Here is an 11926-nt window from a genome sequence, read left to right on the forward strand (position 1 = left end):
TATTGTTTTTCAAAGTCACAGATCTAGCTTGCCATAGTAATTGTTTATTCCAGCGCACTAAGTATTGAACAATCCATCTCACTTCGTAATTCGTTAGCACTGGAAATTGGCTCAATTTAACATTTGTCGTTTCACAATTTAATTAGTGAGACATAGTCATTTTGTTGTATGTAATTTATCCAAAATTGACTTAAACGTTCCGTGGAACAAATTTTTACAGGGACGATTCTAGAGTTCTTGTGAAACCAACGAGCGGAGTCCTGCTACTCAATAATAATTTTCGACATGCTAGTCCTATAGATCTATTGATTTTAAACGAAAGTGCCATGACGTTCTGTAGGTTAATTAATTATTCTAGATTTTAGTCATTTAGTTATTAAGGCCAGTAAGCTCAAAGTCTTAATACTCTTCCCACAACTAAATTGCACTTCATTAAAGTTGCATTAGGCCTAATATTGACAATTAATAGCATAAAGTTGTATTTCTAAGATTTCAGCCTGGGATTAGTTCTATTATTCTTTTGGAGTAAAGGGAGTGCAGATATAGATATAGGGCTAAAATCAGCTGTCATACAACTACCACAGATTACTTATAAAACCATGGAATATTCAATCAAAATTGTATGGCGACTAAGATCGTTTATTCAGTTCTTTTCAGGCAAAAAATTTCCAGTGGATTGGTCACTTTTTGGCAAACACATAAGACACACAATAACATCCAGGCTTTATTAATTATTATACTGTGGAAGATATATTGAATAATATAAGAAATATTTAAATCACATTTCAGTCAACAGGCACAAAAACTGAATGCTTGTCATTTCTCCATTTGGATACCAAAAACTCTGCCCTACTCTGGAAAACTCTTGATATGGTAGGTAGGACTTTTGAAGCAAGATATGTACGCCGTATTTTATTAAATATCTTCCATATCCTATAAAACAATTGGAATGGTTATAGTATTAACCATACACGGGTATAGGTATAGTAAGTAGTATATACAACACATCTTTTTCTGATGATCCCGGCAGCTGAATGAGGTAAAACATAGAGGTATTAATTTAGAAAGAAATTTGACTTCCTAGTGCCGGCAGTTTTTTGGTCTTTAAATTTGGGAAACGTTCATTGGTAGGTAAATTAAGTTGGTTAATAAAATTAAATATCTCTTCTTGCCAAAAATAAGGGTAATTTTCACTTACCGAAATTTGTTTTACTTTGACGAAAAGCTTTTTTTCCCCCAAAAGGTTAGTACAAGTAGAAGGTCGTTCTAATACAAATAATTTAGATTCTGAAGTTAGATTTAAATTTCACAATAACTTGATCTCTTCCCCAAAGATTTTCTAATTAATTCATTGGAAATGCTCATTGGTATGTAAATTAACCAGATTAATAAAATTAAATCTCTCTTCTTGAATAAATTTAGGTAATTTTCACTAACCAAAGATTTTTTTACAATATTGGTAGCCAGTAAGACTTGTTACAGACGCATAATAGATATTTTTAAATAAAACATGTAGTTTAATTATTTTAGGACTATTTTACTTTAAGGTTGATATTAAATTTAGCTAAAATTAGCGAAGGTTTTCCGCAAATTATATCGAAAACGGTTTGTCGTAGAGAGGAATTTGAACTAAAGTTGTTCTACTGAATAGTAAATCACAGACGGAAATTGAAATTTTCATTTCACCCCTTGGAGCTTTTCGACCGAAATAGATGTCTAGACTATCAACGCGTGTATACATTTTCCTTATCGAGAATAAAGGCTAACTCAAATATAGTACCAGAAAGATAGTTCATTGAAACTAGAAGTGCTCATATAAGAGAAAACCTTTAAACAATTTGTAGAAATTGCCAGAAGCGAGTCGCCTAGCTTCGAAAAGTCTGTGGTACGAATGCTGAGCGTACTCCTAGTAATCATAAAGTAGATTGTCGATTTAAGTAATATAAATTGGCATAGATAAGTAGTAATAATTAATGATGTCAGCAAATGAGTAGACAATTATTTTAATTAGTCTGTACAAATATTTATACTAAATTTAATCAACGAACACTTTATGAAATGTCCCAATCTTTTAATGGAGACATTTCAGCGTCCACAGTGTTAGAGTTTATAATGCGCCATTGTCGATATCTTGACTGAAAGAAATATCCGTCCAGTAGTGCAATCGCTGTTATATTCAGTTAGGGTTTATTAATTTCCACATAATTTTCCTTGAGACGGTATTGATCCTTCCACAAGAATTTGTAAGCGTTTAATGTAGAGATTTTGGATAATTTTGTAATTAAACCCAAGGAAAAGCGGTTGAATAAATTAATGTGATTTTTAAATTATGTACACCAGTCAGAGAATAATGTGTTTTTTTATAAAATAGTTCTGAGGAGACATCTCTGTGTTATAATTTGAAATGAAAGTATGGAAGTGAAATGTTACAAGTTTATCCTTGGGTATGTGTTTAAGGGACAAAACCCAAGGTCGTTCTGGTACATCCTGATTTTAAGTGCCTAATACCTGAGGATAATTTGGAGAAAACTTCGGTACTTTCATTCGCCATGTATTTTAAAAACTAGTTCCTTCTCATGTATGGTTTATGTTTATTATGGTTTCATATCGCACTATTTTCCACGATGAAGATGTAACATATATTTGGAAGCAAACTTTAACTATTGGGTATCTGATAACTTCTACTACCGAAGTATTTACACCAAAATAAAACCAACGTAGGTTGCCTAACTCAATTATTGTTATCTAACTTTACGTTTCTGGTTGACAGAGCTGTCGCCACGATGCTACCCTACCTACCGGTGTTATTGGCAGTGTAACATAACAGTTGCACTCAGTGAGTATGAGTAGGCTAATGGCCAATATAACCGATCCATCGGTGCATGCTCTGTCTGGAATCGACATATCCCAATTAATCAAACCCCAATCCGATGTACCGGTGTGCGTGCGTGTGCGCGTGTGCGGGAGCAATGAGGCGAGGCGCTGAGGGTGTACACAACTGTCCCTCCTCACCCCGAACAATCACATTCAACCACTAATTAATGCTGCCAGATTATTGACTTCAACCCTAATGGGATTCAATATTTCAGCTCGTCCGTGATGCGTCAATACCGACTAGCGAATGTCACCAAAGTACGCCATTAACTGCACGGACTCCAGTTCGCGTATCCGGTCAATGTGGCGGTGGTGAAACCTCATTGGGTGTAATAAAATGCTTTTATACTAATATTGTACTGTATGTATTCGCATAAATAATTATACACATATGCGTATTGATTAGACTTATACAGATTTGAAAGTACAAAGATTATATGGATTTTAATCAAAATTAGATATAAACCCTCAAACCATATAAATAGATTAAGTTTACTGTAATTATTAGACCAGGAGGTACCGACGACAGAAGGTCGTAAAGGAAGAGAGCCTCCAGAGAACATCAGGATTCTCCAACATTTTGGAACATCCACAGATATGGAACCACTCATGAGCCGAAAATTGCCATAGGCTGCAAGTTTTAAAATGCCAGAATCTTGCAGAGACTAAGAAACCCTAGAGGTTATGAGCTTTACAGGCTGGGAGCTCTTCTTGAGCGGTTGCTTTAAGAGGCCAAGACCGCACGATAGTCTTAGAGATTCCATAAATCTAGAAATCTGGTAATTCCGGAGCCCAGAGAGTGAGAAAACCCCTTGAACATAAGCTGCTAGTGGTAAAAGTTGAAAGATCCGAAATTTTAAAAGATCGGGAGCTCCTAGAGACGAGCAAGTCTTATAAACCGAAACATATAAGCTTCTATAACCTGGGTTAGCTAAACATTGGGATTCTACGAACCGGAAGGTTTCATTGGTCTAAGTTCTCAAAAGCCTGAAAATCCGGAAGGCTACTAAATCTCCTAGATCGGATACTCTGTAGGATCGGAACCATAATACACCAAATATTTTTAGAAACTGAAACTCTTCAGATGGTGAGAGTTCCTTTAGGTCCATTGGCCGTAATTCTAAGGTTCGGGAGATAATTTATATTGAGATTTATGAAGTTCAGATTAGCTAGAGGTTCACTGTTTGAAATGGATATGAATTTCCATAATGTAGGAACTGTAACAGGTTGCCTCTTACAGGCGGCCTCAGGTGGCTCCTTGAGGCCATTAGCAGCTATAGTAAAGTGGCTTAGCTAAGCTGAAAGTTTCTATAGACTGGGAGGAACAGCAACCTTCATGTATCACTTTGAGGAATCTTGAGTTCCTATAGCTTCCGCAAACCAGATATCTTCAGAAAACAGGCTAAGAGCATCTAGTGGCTGGAAGTTTCCAGACCCTGAGAGCCTTCAGAGGCCGAAAGCTTCCATTGACTATGAAGGACTGATTATTTCATACACAATACCCTTTAAAGTGCAGGAATTTTTTAGAGCTCGTTTTATCCTAAATATAGCACTCGACATATAGTTTAACTAAGCAAGGTCTTCAGAAGTGAAATATACAAGAGTCCTATCATTTATGCTGCTGCGTTAAAGACCCCACTAGTTCTAAAGTGTTGAATAGATGCTCTGCTAAGTTGGACAGCCCGGGGCGGCGCGGCGAGGTTCCGCGGCTATATTAGGCAGACGGATCATTACAACAGACACCTCTAATGGTATAATAACAGATCGCACTACATAACATTACACGGGCGGCACGACGCGGCGGGGCGGCGAGTTAAAAACTCATCAGCGGCCATAACGAGCAGTGTAATGACGCTTATATATCGTCTGTCACGTCAGCTGACCGGAGCCTGCTGATCACTCACTCTGCAGTCGGGATGTCCCAGACATGTCCCGTCTTGCCAAATCAAGGTGGATCCGGAAGTTAATGAGGGAGTAGGACCGTTAAAGAAAATCTGGCAATATGAAATTACACCCACTCCAGCAAGATCTTCAGCCACTTGGCTTGCACACATTTAGAAATTATGGGACTAAAAGAGAGAAAAAAAATGGGAATCATTAATTTGACGGCAAATGAAGGTATATTTTTCCATTCCATAATATTCGCACAAGCAAATTTCCTTCTAATACTATGATATCAGAATTATTTATCAGCAGATCTTAATAGTTTATTGTCTCTACGTTCTTGAGACTTATCAAGTACTATAACTGTTGTCTATAACAACATGGAACAATTTTAACAGCTGCTTTATGACCCAGAGGTTGAACCCTTGCACTAGCATCTCTCCTCTCCCCTCTCTCTCTCTCTCTCTCTCTCTCTCTCCTCTCTCTCTCTCTCTCTCTCTCTCTCATATATCATATATATTTCATTAGTACGTCGTTTGAGAATAGTTACGTCTGTCATATATGGTCTTCTTGGTTGTAAGACAACATTTAATTGTATAGTATTACAATAACCATCACTGTTGATGCGTGCAATTCAGCTAGCTGACTGTCGGCGACATGCCGGATGCTTACGTTCAAGGAACACATTTCTGTCACGGCAGGGAAGGCGAGAGAATTGCCACATATGTGAGCTGTTTAATGAAAACCGATAGTCAACTTGAGCGAGCAACCGGCGCTTTCTCCTGTCTGCCCTTGCAACCGTACTAGTGCAAGATATAGGCGGGCACGTTACACGAAGCCTTGTCCCTAGCCTTTGACCTAGCCATATCCTAGGGATAAGGCTATGGCTCTCTAACCGAGAAATCACGATTTCAATTTTCTGAGAGTAACAAAATATTTTACTGATGGATTTGGACCGTTTGTCCTTACAAATATGTAGTGTAATTTAAAATTCCTAAAAGAATGCTCTCTGGACAGAAGTTAAACCTTTTAGCCAATCCAGTTCCGGTGGTTTACGGAGACTCGGAGCATGACGATCCTTATCGACGAAAATTTCCCATAACCTTTTCTCCTACATAAGGTAAATTAGAGCTTCGAGATAACCAAAGAGCAGCCCACACTGGACTACTTTGTCCGGAGAGGAATATCTGAGTAGAATCTCTGATTCAATGTCTCTTTGTATGTACATAATGTGCTGAAACCAAGATATGTTTTGCGGTATTGCGCTTCCCATGGTGATGGAATAAACAATATGAGTTGTCCTCTAGAGACTTTGTTAGAAGGCACCTTTTTAGATTAGCGGTGTTCAATGAGTATTTATTAGGTAACAGCCTCTCATGCATATCTATATTATTGTTATGTGAATAATCTGTGGATACAATTTTAATCCATACTAAGAGGGGTAGCGGTCTAATACGTTAGAGAGGCTTCCATAAGCTATTGATCTCATAGCCTTAACCGTATAGAGTTAGAAGCATTCAGAATTTTCGTAGCTATTAGAATGCACAAGTTTACAGTTGATTTAGAGACAGGAAGTTTCTAGAAACACATTGTGTCACAGACAATCTTACAGGTAAATGGTTAGCGTAGGTTAGGGAATCTTAACATGTACTTAAGGCTACAAGTTCCTTTCCCACATCGTTCTCATGCCCATGAGTAACTACAGGATATGTGCACACATACGATTGGTTTTTAGTTTGTGCCTAACCAGAAACTAGGAACTAAAACAAGGACATATGGTTTCCTGCCAGAGGATTCATGCATTCCGAGTTTGACCGTACTATGAATATCAGGTGAGACCTAAGTTCGAGAGGTATCAACAGTGGTTTATGTAAGATTTAAAAGTGTTGTTGAGCAGAGTTAGAGTTTGGAGCCATAGCATATAAGTGAATCATGCCATCAATATTGACACAAGTAAGAAAGAGTTAATTAACAAGTAAGTCAGATTTGAGTCTACAAAAAACATTTGTCTCCAAAATCTAGTAGTCCTGAAAAGACTAAAATGTTCCGTATTTGAGCTTAATGAATGTGATGCCTAAAAGCAAAGTGGTGACCAAGAGAAGACTTCTTTGGTTTTGAGATGCCATACATACAACCAGGCAAGTAGTGAGTGATATGCGTTCTATACGTAATTACGCACGTGTACGATCAAAGTGAAGAAGGATATGACACGGCATTCATGGCACAATAAACATAGTGCTTTATACTTTATGCTTTTGGATTGGCATTGCTTGAGGTCAATTTATCAAGACAATATATTCAACGTTGGCTTACTTTCCGTATTTGATAGTATTCTTGAGGAGAGTGACCAAATACACGTGGTTGAACATACCTTGGTCTAAATACCTTTTTGTTGACAAGCGGAGCAGAAGGGAATATTTGAGGATAAGCTTGTATGAACTAACGCAGAGAGTTAGGCCAAATGAAATTTTCGTGAGATATGACCTTTATTTATTTAACATACATAATCCTTATCCATAATCCCAGTAAGTTGAGTGCTATCAGTTGCTTGATAATTTTAGAATTTTTGAGTTGGTGATTTTAGGACCTAAAGTCCTAAAGTTTAGTAACTCTTAAGGAGGTCTAGTGCGATTATTATTGAGGACAAACGTTTGCAGAATTTGAGAGGCTTGGATAGCCAGAGACATATTTGTTTCTTGATTAAGAGCTCGCTATATTTGTACTAACTAAAGAAATAATCCTGTCTTAAGGGGTATTCACACCAAATTATTGTCAAGTACAATGATGACTAATCATTGAGGCTTGTTTTTGATACGTACAGTATTGGAACCGTTGTCTATACATCATGCACCAGCGAGGAATCAGAACGTAGGCTATGACTTTTAATACATTTGGGTCTACCGTCTCAGCTCCCAGGTTGACTCAAGTAGGACTCTCTGGGACAGCTACTCGTATACGAATTATGAACTAACTCTAAGTATTGGTAGAACATGATGCCATTTGACGAAGTTACGGGAACCGATCAAAATTTGGTAATCCGTGCATCAGCACCTTTCTAGTCTTTCCTTTTCTTTCATACTTCTTTTTCTATTTTCGATTGTTTTTTTCCCTGAGACAAAGAAGCTGAGGAAATCTCTACTGTTATGAAACGTAAAATTAAAACGTAAATCTTCAAGAGTAACAGATTATATGGTATGACCTGCATGAATATTAACTGAGCCATGCCACCCACCTTAAAAGAAGTGGTAGACTTGTTGGAGTCTAGCCTCTAACGTTAAAGCAGGTAGAGTAGGAGTATCCCTTGCTTGCTGAAGTCTTAACATCCGAGAACCCCACCCACTCCATTTATAATTGTCCGGTTAGACCTATCGATCAACTTAGTCATTTACTCCCAAATCTCATCATTTGTGGTTAGTTCATTGGTAACCATGGGGTTGCTTTCAAATTTTTATTGGTACATCCGATCAAACTTTTTGAATAATTTTGATATTCTATTAATCGGTGCTTACAAAGTTGCTTGTAATTCTTGGGCGTTTTACGAGTATACTTCGATACTGTATTGATCTTGGCTTTATCAGTATTGTTGTGCCCTTTCTAAGTTAGCACGATCTGGCTCTACCAGAGGTTGAATCTTGTTAGATCTATTTACCCTTCCAAAAGTATACAACCTCATCTTCTCAACAGTGACGAAGAAATTAAACAGTATGTGTTAAAACATATCCTATAAATTTAATGGTTTTACCTCCGATTTAAAGCGAGCTTTTATTAATCTGGTGGTTTTATTATCTTTTAATTTTGGATGACATTATCAAAATTCCACTCATACATACAGCAGGACATTGGCATTAGTACTCCTGCTTTCTCTTACACCGGGTGGTCAGGCAACAGTGCCTCCACACCGAACCAGCCGCCAGCGCTCTCAGTGGTTACACCGCGAACTACCGCCAATTAAGGCCTAATCGCGGACCTCTCATTACTTCGTCCGTGCTTGTTCACGTTTTATGGGTTTGGTTTATTTGAATAGCCTCCGCTTTGATTAGCCTTTCTGCTCCTGTTTGTTGGCCGCATTCGTTTGTTTTTACACTGTTCAGCTTCTTGAAGTGTAGGTATTCTTGACTAATTTAATGTAGTTCGTGCAGAATACATAAGGACGTTACGTTATTCGCTTACTTTATATGTCCAGTCAGTAAGTTCTGCCTTTAATTGTTTTGTGAAGTTCACTACGTCCTATAGTCACTGCCCTGTTTGTAGTTCTATACAAAGCCGCATTGTGTCAACTAGTGATGAAATTAGCAAATAAAACAAGTCAAAACAGGATGGTAGTCAAACGTTGTATTTCGTTTAATCTCATCAGATTGTGAAGGAAACATGATTTTCCGGACATTTGCCATCGTTTAGTGAAACAAAAAATCAGTAACACTACGTTTCAGGTCACCATATGTCTGCATTCGTCAATCAACCACCTACGACTGACCAAAGGCCAATAGGAAATGGCGATCGTCATGGCAGAAACAAGATTTTCGGCAATGAAAAGGAAGGGGGACAGGAATGGGCCCTTTTATTTTTATTATTGGTTCATGCTAGATGAACTTCTTAAAACCATACAGTGACTCCTAATTGATTGATAGAACAATGGTTGATGTATCTTTGAAGGCGAAGGGTCAACCTCCTAGCCAAACCCTTCTGTTTTTAAAACAAATATGGTACACACCCCTCTTCTAAGAATTTAATAGTACTTAGATGGAGTAGTACTAATAAAGATATTTTAGATAGCGAACTTCTGATTGAAGATTTCAGTCTAGATTAGGGTTAACAGCTAGGCTTAAATACCTAAAATATATATTAGCCTAAAATAATAATAAACACCACGACTTCAGAAATAACAAGATCAGATTTATTATTTACCAATTTATGCTTACAATATTCTTGACCTGTTTTCATATTTGTCAACAGGTTATGCTATAATATGTTTTTTCCAACAGTTCTTGGGATTTTTAATACTAGAGCTAGTACCCTATATTTATCACGAACAAGCTTCACCCAACTTATCTAAATTATGAACAAGGTTACCTACACAATTTAATTACGTTTATGAAGTTAGCATTCACTCTTCTGTTTTAATAATGGGGACTAATTTGCGAGAATGTTTTAAAACAAAGCACTCGCCGCATGCAATCACACTGTAGGGGTAGGTGGAGGAAGGGGAAAGGGTGGAGAGGGGTAGTATTGTGTTTAATACACAGGTCATCCTGTAATTGATTTATTGTACTGTAGTGTAGTCAGACTGTGTGAGGAGGAGGGAGGGGAAGGGTTATCCGCTATCAAACGGTAACAATTCGACGGTGCTGCTATCTAGTTAGGCGACAACGAATTAAATCAATCAATCCTATTGTTCCAACCATCACTCCTCCTCCCTCCTACCCTCTCGCATTCTCTCTCTCTCTCTTTCCTCTCTCAATGCCTTACTTTGTGTAATCCCTCTTTGTGTCCGGGAGCTCTGTTGTCAATTCCTAGTCGTTTACCATCAGTTTGGTTCTGTTGATTAAGACCAAAATTTAGATGGTTGGCAATGATCGAAAATTTGAAAAATATCTTTAGCCACTTTCATTAATTAATTATTATAAAAATTAATTTCAGCATCTACCTGGGTTTAAAGAAACGTGTGGTTGCTCACGGAGACGATAACGATTTTGTTATGATACTTGTTCTCTCGCTAGACACGTAATAAAATTGTCCCTGTGAAAAAAAACTGTTATGTTCATTTGAAAAATTAACATAAATAACAATGATTTGTTTATTATATAGTAAATTTTACGATAATCCATCAAGAGAGCTACGGTCTAGGTTGTATTAAAGTCCAAAAATTCTGTCTTTACCAACCCCTAAATGCCTTCAATAGTATCCAAGGCTTTTAGTTTGGTGGCAGAAATATTGATTCCAAACATTTAATAACAACCAATAACACATAATCACACTTAACCTATCATTGTTGTAGTTTCGATTCCACGAATCTATCGCTCATTTGGAAATTATATTCCAGATTGCTATTATCCCTCTTCAAAAGAACTTTCAACGTTACCCTACAGAAGAAGCCAGACAGACGTAAAGAACTTTTTAAAATTGGAAAGAAAGTTCGCCAGAATAAATAATTCCCGATCCAAATGGCGGCGAAATATTAATAGAGGGGGAAATTATTCAAGAAGGGGAATTAATCACGGAAAACAAAGTGCTGAGATATTCTGCCGTGTTTTGTGCGATTAACTGGACGATGTTTCCAGTCTGGCTGGTGCTTAAATATTTAGCGACAGAAAGAAATAATTTCCGCTCGAAGCGGAGAGCGCCGTGGGCAGGGGGAGGAAGATGAGCGGATGAATAATAGGGTTGGGGGAGAAACGATCAATTTTGCCGCCAAGCTGAAGAAATTACTGGCAGCCCCTCTTTCAGGTTGTGTATTTACTGCAGATTTGAATACTCTATGCTTCAACATCAAGAGCTCTTTGTTCGCTCTTGTTTGTCTTTGTTCAAAACAGACGGTTTGTTTTTTTCCTTTGCAGATACTTATCTGTTTGGTAACTTCTGTTGGGAGCATTGATATGGAAGTGTTTTATTATGTTTTATAACCCGATAAAATGTAACCATACATTTCCCGTGTCCTTAAATACAGCATAAGTATGTTACCGTAATATCGTAACAATTTTCAACTAATATCCGTTCGAATAAACCCTTTTTAACCCGATGTTCGTAATCGTTATTTACCTAACTCCCAGTTTCTGTGTTTTCTTGATGTCAGTTATAAAACTGTGTAGCGTCTGCCACTTTTACTCTGATAGCCGTACCCAGCATTCTTGCTGATCTTGGTTACTGATAATGTCATCTGCCAATCCAGGAAACTACCCTCGTTTCTGGATGTTCAGAATGTTATCTTCGCTTTATCATTAGTTTCGGTGTTTAGGAACCAACGTCGTCTATTTTTACGGGATAAGTTTCTCTTTTGGTTTCCAGACTTTTTAGAGTGAACTTGTGCAGCGCAATTTAGTGGGCAGAGTGACTGTCCCGCTCCCTCAACGTCCCAGCACGGTGTAGAGGTTCAGCCTCCATTAAGGTCCACGTACCTCTGAAATCAATCAATTAGTGCTCAGTAATCCTCCAGATTTGGTAAAACAACACT

This window comes from Homalodisca vitripennis, chromosome 1 (genome assembly GCF_021130785.1).
Source record: "Homalodisca vitripennis isolate AUS2020 chromosome 1, UT_GWSS_2.1, whole genome shotgun sequence".
NCBI lineage: Eukaryota > Metazoa > Arthropoda > Insecta > Hemiptera > Cicadellidae > Homalodisca > Homalodisca vitripennis.